The following is a 12,360-nucleotide window of genomic DNA, read 5'->3' as shown; positions in this document are numbered from 1 at the left end:
TAGAAAACGTAAATTTCATTCGCCTGCATCTACTCATCATTCAGGAGGACCTAACTCAAATCTCAACAATTTAGCATTTTCCCCAGGTTATTTATTCCGGGCAAAATAACCATAAAAATCATATAAAAAGTCAATGCCAGCTTATGATAATTGACACATCACGCCAGAAGTTCAAAATATGCCTATTTTTTCCTAAAGATTCATTTTCCTCCCTACTAGGATGCATTTTTAACATTTATGACAAATGGCTAGATCTTGAAGACAAAGCGATGATACACTTATTAGAAACACTCGAAACAGATTTACTGAGATGTAGACGAGAAAATATAAAATTCGTTTTATTAATTGCTGCAGTTATATTCAAACCAAACGAGAGTGTCTCTCGGTCCACAACATTGCTCCATGGCACCCCACCGTGTGACCTGCTTTTCGCTCAGGTCTTTCATTCCACGTCAGTAGCAGGACAATTCAAACACAGTCCCACATCTCTGAAATACTTAAAATTCTTCTCTCTTCCAAAAAGGTGACTTCACAAGCACTTTGTCTGACACCTTTCTACTGCCTGCTCTCCTCCAAGTCCGGACACACTCGGGCGGGCGGCGGGGTAGGGTCTGAAAGGCCAGCTCCTGATAGGAATTATCTCCGGGGAGCCGAGTCCGCCGGGTCCCCGGGGGTGGTCCCAGCCCGGCTCCCACCGCGCCGCCCCCGCCGCATTCCTGAGTCGGGAGCGCACCGGGGAGGGGGGCCGGCCGCCGCCCTGCGCGCCCACCCCCGGCCAGGTGAGCGCCGCCGGCCTCCGGGCTCACCCGGGGCCAGATGCCGGGACCTCTAGAGGCTGGGTAGCCCCGAGGGCGCAAGGAAAAAGAAGGGTTTTCTACTTTGCCGGCCGAGGGCTGGATGTCTGAGTTCGGACAGGTTCCGGGCCGCTGGCCAGCTGCGCGCGCTGCGGTGCGACCCGGCGCGGGGCCTGTTGCAACCCGTCCCCACCCCGCCCTCGCCGGCGCGGCACCTGGGCCCGGAGGCGCGGCCCGGGCGGGCCCGCGCTGCCCTCCGCCGCCCGACGCGCAGGTGACTCCCCGCCTCCTGCGCCCTCGGCCTCCTGGGACGCGAACCTTCGGCGCGGGCGCGGCTGTGCACGGCGCGGGGCGCTCCCGGCGGTGAGTGGGGTCCTTGCTCCCGACCCTCCCTGGAGGGTGCCGGGCGACGACGGGGGCGGGGACCGCCGGCACCCCCGGGCGGCCGGGAGGGGGGGGGGCGCGCGCGCCGGATCGGACGGTCACGGGCGTGCAGAGTCGGGTCCTCGCCTTTCTCTGCTTTTCTTTCCTGGGCGCGCGGGTTAGGAAGTTTGCAAAGTTCCGTCTCTGGCGGGCCGCGTTCGGCCGCCCCAGGGACCCGCGCCGCCTGCAGTGGGCTTTGGATCCCGTTTCCTCGTTGCTCCGGGGTCCACGGCGCGGGGGTTCCCAGAGGGGCGCGTGTGCGGGAGCCGCGGCTGGACCGCCCGTGGGCGTACTTCAGATCCCGCGTGGGAAACCGAGCTCAAAAAGGAAAATCCAAGTTTGCCTGGACACCCTCTCCCGTTTATGTGGGCCCCGCTTCTGCTCTCAGAAGGGTCCAGACTTGAGAAACGTTGAGTTTCCCGGCCCCTAGGTCTGTGACCTTGGCAAGCTCGCCGGGTCCTTTTGCTTCCTATCAGATTCTGAGAAGAGCTGCTGCGGGTGCTGGTGGCCTTCAGAGGAGAGGCGATTACTGCTGGCGAGTCGCATGGAGACGTTAGGCCTGTTCTTTGTGTCCTGTTGGGAGAATTAGTACCTCCATGGGGGATGGGGGTGGTGAGGAGGCAGGTAACTTGTGTGTCAGTCGTTGGAATTACGGGTGAGACAATAGTGCTTTATGAGGGAAGAGGCTGGCGGTCGGGAGCACAGGTCTGCCTGGTGACTGTGCCCAGAGGGATGCGGCTCTAAAGTGGAGTTAAGGGCTTCCCTGGTGGCTCAGCTGGTAAAGAATCTGCCCCGCAATGTGGGAGACCCTGGGTTCGATCCCTGGGTCAGGAAGATCCCCTGGAGAAGGGAAAGGTTACCCACTCCAGTATTCTGGCCTGGACTGTATAGTCCACGAGGTTGCAAAGAGTCGGACACGACTGAGCAACTTTCACTTCACTTCACTTCAACAGCCAAGGAGGCCAGAACAGTAGAAAAGAGCCGTGCTGGTGGCCAGTAGTCGGGTAGAGGCTGGATGTCCCAGGGCTCCTTTCCAGATTCCCCTGGAGATTCTTCTGCCAGGTTACCTCTCCCCTGTCTCATCCCCAATACAGGCAGAGCCCCAGGGAAGTCCATGATTGATGCTGAATCAGACTTGACAAGAATTAGGATAGGAAACAGTGAGGAAAGAGAAAGCTGGTCTTTTTGGTCTTTCAGAATAACCAAAGAAGGGGGAGTGGTGTGAAACCAGATCGGGTAGGGGTGGGCTGGGGTCCTTGGTTTTGTTTGATTTCTCCCTGTCTTCCTACTGTTCCCGGAGTGATAGAGGCCCCCACACACCTTCCAGTCAAAATTGCGCCCCTTGGTTTTGAGTTTACTGTGCAAGTGGTATACACACCTGTGAAGGATGCTGGCTGCACCCAGCAGAGCCTGCCTCAGGGGCGGGGTGGATCCTGCCTTTCGAGTTGGCGCATTCTAGACCCCAGATGCTCAGGATGTATTGTGGGAAGCATCACCCATTGAACAACTGCAGAAAGGGATTGCACACAGGAAGACAAACCACACCTCTTGCTGCTGACTCAGTGATGTGTTTTGTGATCACTCTTTGGAGGTTGTTGCTTTAACCATAACTGACTAAACTCTTTGGGATGGGTTAGCTAATTTATTATTCTTTCTATTATATCCCCTCCTGCTACCATACTCCTTACAGTTTGTGGTGGAGCTTTTCTTGATCGTGACTTAGTCACCCTGTAACAACTCACCTCCTGCTTCCTGTCCACTGGCATCACACAACTGTGAGTTTCCAGGCTGGGAAAGGAAGGATCCTTCGAGTTTGGAGAACCTTGTGGTGAAAATGTGATTCCAGTAAATCAGGCCTCTTCTATAATATAAATCTGGTGGGAGGAGACCTTTTGAAAAGGCCCACACTTGGCTTAATTTAACTAATTATTTGTAAACTTACAAGTTGTCCTTGTGTAGCTAGTTAGGTAAGTTCATGTCTCTCCCCCTGTAACTTGCCAAATGTAAGTGTTCCAGGGATGTTTCACAATTTCACAGAGTCTGCAAAACACAGTGTTTTAAATATACTTTTGATTGTTTAATTATTTCTAACTTGGAAGTGAGAGGTATTTTAGGACTTTGTTGGTGAATTTATTGAAGATCAGAATGCACCCCCCGCCCCCCGCCTGCCACTGCCACCTCCATGGAAACACAATTCTAAATGATGGATTTTAAGGATACCATGGGTTAAATTTTATACAGATAACACCTATGCTTCATCAAGAATTAAATCCACCAACATTTCTCTGAGCAAACATGCCGGAGCCTTCAGGTGACTCTTCCTTCCTACCAGCCTGCAAAGTAGAGCCGGGCTCCAAAGGGAATATGCGTCTGCCAGCTGGGAGATGAGCACTCTGAGTGGCTGACCCTGAAGGTGGGGAATGGTGGAAAGGGGATGCATGGAGTGAATGTGAAGGGGAGCCAGTTAACTTCCATTAGGAAAGGAGGGTTTTTGAGGAGTTGAGAGGCTAGCGTATGTAAGAGGTTAGGGACAGGGGTTGAGAGAGGCAAAAGATGTTTTGGGCAGCTGGATGCTGTGAGGAAAATGCACCTGGGCTGGAGAGATGATCCAAAGATAGGGGATATTCACCTGCTGGACACATCTACTTTGGGACTTGTTTGAGTCACATGATCGTGGCTAATACAAGGAACCTTTTCCTCGGGGGACATCTAATTACTACCCAGTTTGTGTTTTATTTTTCACACTGTCCTTAAGAGTGAGGCCAGATGTCCCCTAGAGGCACAGGCCATTCATCTTCTGAGCTATGTGTCAAATAATTTGTAGGCTGAGCCCATCCTTGGTGTAGGTACGGTGGTAGTGGGCAGTCTCTCAAGGACTGGCGTAGGGTCTGGTGTAACCTCCATGTTTCTGGCAGCAGCCTATATTTAAATTTTTTTCTTTTTTTTTATTAAAAATTTTTTTTAAAATTTTTACTTTATTTTACTTTACAATACTATATTGGTTTTGCCATACATTGACATGACTCCTTCTTTGGCTGCTGTGGGCCTCAGTTGAAGTACACAGGATCTTTGTTGCATCATGTGGGATCCTTCGTTGACACGTACAGACTCTCTAGGTGTGGGGCTCACTAACTGTGGCGCGAGGGCTTAGTTACTCCGTGGCATGTGCGATCTTAGTCCTCTGACCCGGGATCAAACTCGCGTCCCTACATAACAAGGTGGATTCTTAACCACTGGGCCACCAGGGAAGTCTGAGCAGCATGTTTTAAAGAATCTAATACAAAGTTCTGCACTCATGATGTGTAAAGGTTATAATTCTGTGCTTCTGTGACCCTGTTGTTCATTTTCTAAGTTGTGTTCGATTCTTTATGACCCCATAGACCGCGTAGCACACCTGTCCTCCACTATGTCCTAGAGTTTGCTCAAATTCATGTCCATTGAGTCAGTGATGCCATCCAACCATCTCATCTTTTGCCACCCCCTTCTCCTTTTGCCTTCAGACTTTCCAAGCATCAGGGTCTTTTCCAGTGAGTCAGCTCTTTGCATAAAGTGGCCAAAGAATTGGAACTTCAGCTTTAGCATCCATCCTGCCAATGGATCTTCAGGGTTGAGCTCCTTTAGAATTGACTGGTTTGATCACCTTGCAGTTCAAGGGACTCTCGAGAGTCTTCTTCAACATCACAGTTCAAAAGTATCAATTCTTTGGTGCTCAGCCTTCTTTATGGTCGAACTCTCACATCCATACACGACTATTGGAAAAACCATAGCTCTGACTACACGGACCTTTGAAGGCAAAGTGATGTCTCTGCTTTTTAATTTGCTGTCTAGGTTGGTCATAGTTTTTCTTCCAGGGAGCAAGCGTCTTTTAATTTCATGACTGCAGTCACCATCTGCAGTGATTTTGGAGTCTAAGAAAAGAAAATCTGCCACTGTTTCCATATTTCCCATTCTCTTTGCCATAAAGGGATGGGGCTGGATGCCATGATCTTAGTTTCTTGAATGTTGAGTTTCAAGCCATCTTTTTCACTCTCCTCTTTCACCCTCATCTGGAGGCTCTTTAGTTCCTGTTCGGACTTGTGCCCTATCGATTCATTAAACATACATATATTGGCTATGATGCCCTCACCAATGTGTTCTGCTCTGGGAATATGGGGTTAACATTGTTCTTGGCTCTCAGGAAGTTCATTGTTATGAACCTAATAATAAGTACAAACAGATATTAATGGATCAGGTTCCTTTACTTAGTATTCCCTTCATGCTCTCTGAAGATCCCAGCAGATACTGTATATGTTCACTAATAATTTGTGAACTTGGACATTATCAGACCTGAGTTAGTGGTGATTTTGGCCAGAGGATTTAAATTCTCTTGGCCTCTCAAGTTTTTCAGTGATGTCATGAAGGGCTTGAATAGTTGATCACTGGTGTGTGTCATTCTGCTCTGAAATTCTCTGTGATCTCTATTTGAGGGTTCAATAAGATAACATTAGCTAAGGTCTCCCCAGAGTGTGACTGGAACCTCATTATTTCCACTTCTGTTATCCAGCTTTCATTTCAGAGAGTTTTAGATCTCTGTTTATTATTACATTGCTTCTCAGATTGTATAAGCATTACTCACTTGGGGAAGAAAAGGCAGTTTTCAGGGCACTAAGACGCGACATCTTCCGCCTCAATAGCCATGATAGAATTGCTCACCGTAGGGCGTCTGACTGTCGTCTGTATATATGCACAGTGGTGATGGCTTCACTATAAACAGCGAGCTCCTCTAAATGCTCAGTCTCACCTGACTCATTCAACAGCTGTTTCCTGATTTTTGTTTTTAATCGACATTTTTCTCAAATAAATGTAACTTCTGAAGTGTTTGAGAAGAGTAAAATAAAGTTAAGGTGTTTTTTAAAGTAAGGAACTGTTGACAGCATTCCCCAAAGATGCCCTTTTTAATTTTTAATTTTTCTTTCAATCTCAGCCCTCCCTTGCTCTCTAGTCTCCTACTGCCCTTTACCGTTTCTGTCCTCTCTTAGCATTTCTGACCCCTCTCTGCCCCTTACTGCTCCTCCTTGCCCCCGTCTTTCTTTGCCTCGGCCTTCTCTTTCTTTCTTTGTGCCTCTCTCTTTCCTTCCTCTTCCCTTCTTTCGTCACCTCACCTTTCACCTTTTCTCTGCCCTGCACGCCCAATCCCTGGTTCTGTTTGTGTGTTAGTATTCCCTTCATGCTCTCTGAAGATCCCAGCAGATACTGTGTATGTTCACTAACAATTTGTGAACTTGGACATTATCAGACCTGAGTTAGTGGTGATTTTGGCCAGAGGATTTAAATTCTCTTGGCCTCTCCAGTTTTCTAGGGATGTCATGAAGGGCTTGAATAGTTGATCACTGGTGTGTGTCATTCTGCTCTGAAATTCTCTGTGATCGCTTTTATTTGAGGGTTCAATAACATAATGGCTTTTGTTCACCTGTTTAAAATCTTTCTTCGTTTCCATCTGTCATCTTTCTCCATCATTTCAAGTCTCTACTCGTCCACATTATATGTTTCTAAAACTCTGTAAAATAAAATTATATTAAAAATATAAATTCTAAGGGGAATTTTATTCTCTAGCAGCCAATATATGTTATAAATAAAATTTCCATTTATACTTTAATATTAAATACAGTGTTTAACAATACATTTATAGCATTTTTATGCATTTAGAAATTTTGTCCTTTTCCTTCCCAGTGGAATACATGTACAATGACCATCTTAAAACTAAAGATTTGCCTCATTTGGCAGACCTAATAACTCCATCTTTGGCTTGATTGCATTCCGCCTACTAGATAAGCGTTTTGCCACTACCATGGAGACTTTCATTTTTCTGTTTTTCATAAACTTATAAAATGAGTTCAAGTTGGAATAAAATATTCAAATAGAGTGCAAATAAGACAATAAAAAGAAGGTGATGATGCTATTGAAACGGCATATTGGCGTGCTGACAGCCTTACTGGGAAGGAAATTGAAATATTAATGGATGGATTAAAGCCTGGATTTGTCACAGAAGAGTTACTTTGAGTGTTGGTGTCTAATGCAGAGAAGTTCACAGGGCAAAAGAACTAAGGAGGGAACCACTTATACATGTAATTGAATCTTTCTTTTTAAAAAAAAAATCTATCAGGAAAATGATACAAAAGAAAATTAAAAGTGTGCCCTATGTCTACAATTTCCATGTCTGTTAATGCCAGGCAAAAAGCATCAGCCTCTAGATATCGAAAGTGACACAAACATTGCTTTGTTACAAAAGCATTTGTTTGTGTAGCTGGCCACTTCTTGTACACTCATATCTAAAGGTATTCCTGAAAAATCAGTCGCATCTGGTCCATCCTCAAAGGCCTAATTCAGAGCCTATTATTAAGACAGTGTCTTCACACTATTTTACCTACTGTGTTGTGTTTATAGAATAGATTTACTCCCATCTAGCAGGTTACATCTTGTACATAGTAGAGTTAGGATAAGAAACCTAAATGGAAAAGAGATAAACTCTCTTCAAAACCATTGGATCCTGAATACTATTCCTCAGAAATTTGGCACAAGAACCCTTGACCATCCTGAGTAAGATATCACATGTGGAATATGTGACTTGATAAAATCATTAATGAATCAAGTTAAAGAAACAAATTGTTATCTTTGATTTTAATATCATTGCATAATAATAACATTATTTGAGGGAGACCCAAACAGTTTATTTTGTTTACATTTCACATGAATGACTTTTAATGTTTTTGATTATGGTAAAAAGTCACATAATATAAAGCACACTGTTTTAACCATATTTAGCTGTATGGTTCAGTGGCACTAAGTATACTCATATTGTTGTGTGCAGCTCTCACCATCATCCATGTCATGAATTTTTCACCTTTCTAAACTGAGACTCTGTCCGCATTAAACACTAACTGCCCATTCCCCGTCCCCCTTCCTCCCCCCATCCCTCATCTCCTGACATCTACCGGTGTACTTTCTGACTCTATGAATTTCACTGTTCTAGTTATCTGGTTTATAACTGGAGTCAAACAGTATTTGTCAGCATCTAATGAATATTGGAATGCATTTTTCAGGTTAACTTAACATATGTCCTGCAAATATATTGTACCTTCTTCTTTCCCCATCTCTGTGCTATACATGCTACTCATTGGTTATCTATTTTATTTATAGCAGTGTGTTTATGTCAATTTCCAATCTCCCGATTTATCCAACCCTCCTTTTCCCCCACTTTGTGTCATCCTATACCTGGCTAAAACCATAATTCCAAAAGATACATGCACCTCAGTGTTCCTTGCAGCACTGTTTACAATAGCCAGGACATGGGAACAGTGTAGATGTCCATAGACAGAGGAATGGATAAAGATGACGTGGTACATTTATACAATGGAATATGACTCAGCCAAAAAAGGAGAAAAATCATGCCCTTTGCAGAGACATGAATTACTTTCTTGGTTTGTATAAAGGATGGTTGCAACTGAGGCTTGCCTGGTGGCTCAGATAGTAAAGAATCTGTCTGTAATGCAGGAGACCTGGGTTCGATCCCTGGGTCAGGAAGATCCCCTGGAGAAGAGAATGGCTACCCACTCCAGTATTCTTGCCTGGAGAATCCATGGGCAGAGGAGCCTGGCCGGCTACAGTCCATGGCGTTGCAGAGTCGGACACAACTGAGCGACTAGCACACACACACACACACACACACACACACACAGCCCTGAAGCAAACAGAAGATAGGTTTTGCTAATGTAACCGATGATAACACACCTTCAGAACGGTGCTAAGTTCCTTCCACTTAGAAGTGTACATTGCTGTAGGTATTGCCTTTTGTTACACCCTCCTACACTTATGGAGAGAGGTTACGGGGAACAGAGGTTACTGTTCCTGTGGAATCCTTAAGACCTAGGGTCTATTATACATTCTAGCAGCATTTTACACATTTAAGAAATGTACTTATTTAGACCTCATTGATTGATTTCTTTGTGTGCATGTGTTTTATAAACAAGCGAAAGGAGCCAGTGAAGAAACTTATGGAGAAAATAATAAAAGGGCTGATTTAGCACGGGCTCTTTTTCCAGTCACATTTTTTGGCAGGGATTTCTGGGAGGAAATAAAAGAGGAATACTCTACTTCAACTGTGATATCTAGGAAGGCTTGACTAAAAGTGACTCCCGAGGGAAAAGACAAATAAAAGACTGCTAGATGTTGGTATTGTTTGAGATGTTCTGATTTTTTTTTTATGGCTCTTTATACAAATTGAAACTAATATTTTTCTGAGCTAGATATATTATTACCATTTTTTAGTGTTTTAATGAAATAAGTATGTGTCAGTTTGTATAGTATCCACATCATCTTCACATGGTTTTAAATGTTTACTTTCTAACAGTCCAAGATTATTTTTTTGTGCTAAATATTTATAACACCTTCAATTTCAATGGCTGTTCCCAACATACCTTCACAAAATACATTTTCTCAAGGCATTGTATTTAGAAGTTTCCATTGGTTAAGTACACTGTTTTTACTGATGTGTTTGGAAAGCCTCTTATAGTTCACGTTGGGGCACAAGATTATTATGTTTTCCTACAGCACCTGTTCTTCTGCAAATGTCAATGTGAACCATGATTGACCTTTTATTACCTTAAATAGACTCAAAGGTGGGCCAGGAATGCATTTAACACATGTTCAACCTTCCTCTCCATGTGGCCCTTGCTGCTTGCAGTGCCCTGGGCTAAATATATCAAGTCTTTGTTATAAATTCTGCTAAAGTTCAGAAACTGAGGTTGAAAGATCCTGAACCCCACTTCCTGTGGGATCAGGGAACTGTAGATGGGTGTTGTGAAGTGAGAGGAAAGGCAAGGCAAAGAGATGAGCAGATGGATGGGTGGATAGATGGATGGATGGGTGGATGGATGGATGGATGGGTGGATGGGTGGATGGATGGGTGGATGGATGGGTGGAGGCACAGAGATGGATCCTTAGATATTTCTCCTTTGTGATTTCACAGAGAGAATAAAACACGAGAGGAGAACATGAGACGTGAGGCCTATCCAAAACAGTGGGGATATGTACTAACCAGTATGGTATGGGCACTGGTAAATTAGAATACTGTGTGTTGGCCTTGGAGGGGTTTCCATTCTAGTGAGGGGGATACAGGCCGTGACATGTAAATAAATGCCTTGGCTATTTTACAGCATGGTAAATGATATAGGTTAAATAAAACCAGGTAAGAGAATTAAGCATGGCAGGCAGGGACAGGGTGTTTTTTTTTGTTTTGTTTTGTTTTGTTTTTTTTAATCAGCAGTCTGGAAGACTTCTGTAAAGTGGTGACATAAAGGAGTGAAAAGAAGGGGTGTTCCAGGTAGATGAACAACTAGTGTGAAGATCCTAAGATGGGAATGAACTCATAATGTTAAAGGTAAAGAAAGAAAGGTACCCAGGGAAGATGTCGGAACCGATTGACTATATGGATCTGGAGCCTAAGGGAGCAGTCAGGTCTGGGATTCACCTGTCACCTGTGGACACAGGGTGTGTCTAACCTGTAAGGTTCCTGGGAGAGTGTTGACAGAGACGGTTGAGGACGGAGATGAGTATAGTTCTCAAGTTCAAGCCAAGAAATGGAAAAATGGGCCTTGATGACATTTGAAGGTAATTTTCAGCTGCTGTCCTGGAACCCAGCACGGAGGATATCTCAGCTGTGTTTTTTCTATATTGTTGGCTCTAACAACTGTCACTATAAAAATCACTTCCCCTAACACTCTAGCAGTTCTCAAGATACAAGGAGATCCTGGTCCTATTGCAAGTTTTGCCTGCCTTTAGAACAGAGAGATTTACATACTTCTTGAAACCATAATCTGGGTTTGTATCAGGGTAACTTGTGGGATCAACTGAAGCTTCACTGTGCGGTGCTTTATCAAGTTGTCAAAAGAAATATAGACTTTGAAGCTTCTCACGGCTGCTCAGGAATATATGGTTTACTCCAGTTTCATGTTAATGATATACCAAACATCTATAATCATAATTCATTTAAACACCCAATGAATCCTTTCTTCCTGCTGAAATAAATCTCTTTAATAATAGAACTGACATTAATGACACAGGGAAATGAGTCATGCTTTACAGCTAATTGGTATTACTATTTCTGTTGAAAAATGCAAGACTAAGAACTTTATTTTGTTAAGGTGAAGTGCAGAGAAGTCATTTCTCAGAATGACTTTAACGATTAAACGTTTTAAAATACAAATTTTAGGGAGAATCTCCAGTGACACAGTAACATCTCCATACTCCTGATAAAGTGCTCATTTGAAATTAATTTTTTTTTGATAGCATGGATTTATCTAAGAGCTTTTATAGTACTCATTGGATTTCTGATTATTCTCTTAAAGTGCTTTACAAAAGGGCAATAATTTGTATTACCGAAAAACTAAGCTCCACTTAGCAGAAACAAGTAGGTGCTTACACCTTTCAAGTTCTGCACATGCGTGTGTGAGTGCTTAGTCACTTCAGTCATGTCTGACTCTTTGTAACCCCATGGCCTGGAGCCAGGCTCCTCTGTCTATGGGATTATCCCAGCAAGAGTACTGGAGTTGTTTCCACACCCTCCTACAGAGGATCTTCCTAACCCAGGGATCGAACTCACATTTCGTGGATCTCCTACACCATAGACAGATTCTTTACCACTAGGCACCTGGGAAGCCCAACGCACCTAGGAAGCCCGACTTCAGTATTCCTGGGCTTCCCTTATGGCTCAACTGGTAAAAAGTCCACCTGCAGTGAGGGAGACCTGGGTTTCATCTCTGGGATGGGAAGATCCCCTGGAGAAGGGAAGGCTACCCACCCCAGTATCCTGGCCTGGACTGTATAGGCTATGGGGTCGCAAAGTTTTGGACACGCCTGAGTGACTTTCACACTTCATGCACACACCTGAGAAGCCCAAACATTATGCAGAGGTTTTAGCATTTTAAAAAAATTATTCTTCAGTATCTTGGGGCCTATCACACTTCTCATGCGTGCTAAGTCCCTTCAGTCCTGTCTGACTCTTTGTGATCCCATGGATGGTAGCCCGCCAGGCTCCTCTGTCCATGGGATTCTCCAGACAAGAATACCGAGTGGGTTACAATTTTCTTCTCCAGGGGATCTTCCCGAC

General features: G+C 44.5%; 1 protein-coding gene across 1 annotated transcript in view; it reads left to right on the top strand.

The window, feature by feature from the left end:
- Nucleotides 1-761: 761 nt before the first annotated feature.
- Nucleotides 762-12,360, top strand: part of FAM83B (family with sequence similarity 83 member B) — a 101,669-nt gene continuing 90,070 nt past the window's right edge. The window contains exon 1 of the mRNA XM_069562641.1: nt 762-1,157. The gene's annotated coding sequence lies outside the window, so the exon portion shown is untranslated. The remainder of the gene's footprint in view (nt 1,158-12,360) is intronic.

Source organism: Ovis canadensis, chromosome 20, assembly GCF_042477335.2.
Source record: "Ovis canadensis isolate MfBH-ARS-UI-01 breed Bighorn chromosome 20, ARS-UI_OviCan_v2, whole genome shotgun sequence".
NCBI classification, from domain to species: Eukaryota; Metazoa; Chordata; class Mammalia; order Artiodactyla; family Bovidae; genus Ovis; species Ovis canadensis.
The sequence above is the reverse complement of the archived record's forward strand: the minus strand, read 5'-3'. Positions and strand labels throughout refer to the sequence as shown.